This window comes from Odontesthes bonariensis, chromosome 17 (genome assembly GCF_027942865.1).
Source record: "Odontesthes bonariensis isolate fOdoBon6 chromosome 17, fOdoBon6.hap1, whole genome shotgun sequence".
In the NCBI taxonomy this organism is placed as follows: domain Eukaryota; kingdom Metazoa; phylum Chordata; class Actinopteri; order Atheriniformes; family Atherinopsidae; genus Odontesthes; species Odontesthes bonariensis.
In genome coordinates this window covers 30,824,943-30,825,729 of record NC_134522.1, presented here as the reverse complement: position 1 = coordinate 30,825,729, position 787 = coordinate 30,824,943, and the positions used below count along the sequence as shown (strand labels likewise).

At 45.0% G+C, this 787-nt stretch overlaps 1 non-coding gene across 1 annotated transcript; it reads left to right on the top strand.

Moving 5' to 3' along the window:
- The first annotated feature begins 226 nt into the window (after positions 1–226).
- Positions 227–299, top strand: trnak-cuu (transfer RNA lysine (anticodon CUU)). The gene has a single exon. It is a non-coding gene; the product is annotated as a tRNA-Lys (tRNA).
- Positions 300–787: the final 488 nt, after the last annotated feature.

The following is a 787-nucleotide window of genomic DNA, read 5'->3' as shown; positions in this document are numbered from 1 at the left end:
GTCACATTTTCGGCTCGACTCAACTCGACCCCGACCGAGTAGGTGCTAAAAATGTACCACCTGGTGCCAGGTGGTAACAGCTGAGTGGGATCCAGTCGAGTGGAGTAGGTAGAGGTTGAAAAGGGAGGAATGTGTTCCGATGTCATTCTAAATCTCAGAAAGCTTACTTAGGCTTGTTTTATCTCTTCTTTTTTTATCGGAAGGCATGTTTTATAACATGTGAATAGCCTGGCTAGCTCAGTCGGTAGAGCATGAGACTCTTAATCTCAGGGTCGTGGGTCCGAGCCCCACGTTGGGCGTAGCAGTTTTAATAATCAACAGATGTTTGATCCAGCACTTAAAGTCAAAGTTCAGCTCTGTTACCACCATCACAGCGTCCTCACTGGTGCCTCTTTGAATGATCACAAACCTCCTGAAAAGCACAATATGAATAAAAAACATTCAAAATTGCGCAAGGGCATTACGTTTACCTTTCTTTGGGCTCATGTCATTTCTGTATTCCCTTTTTGCTCAAGTATGATCATTCACTTTAAAACAAAATAAGGAAAATCTGAATAACGACCCATGGCCTCTGGCCCTCTCTTGCTTTCATTACTCATCCAGTGACATCACTCCCTGGCCAATCAGTGGCCTGCAGTCTGTAGACGTCACATTTTCGGCTCGACTCAACTCGAATCCCTGCCGTGTAGGTGCTAAAAATGTACCTGCTACCAGCTGTTACTCCCTCATGGAAGACCCTAAAACCTGAGTCGAATGAAGTCAAGTGGAGTAGCGTTTTGCATTTTGG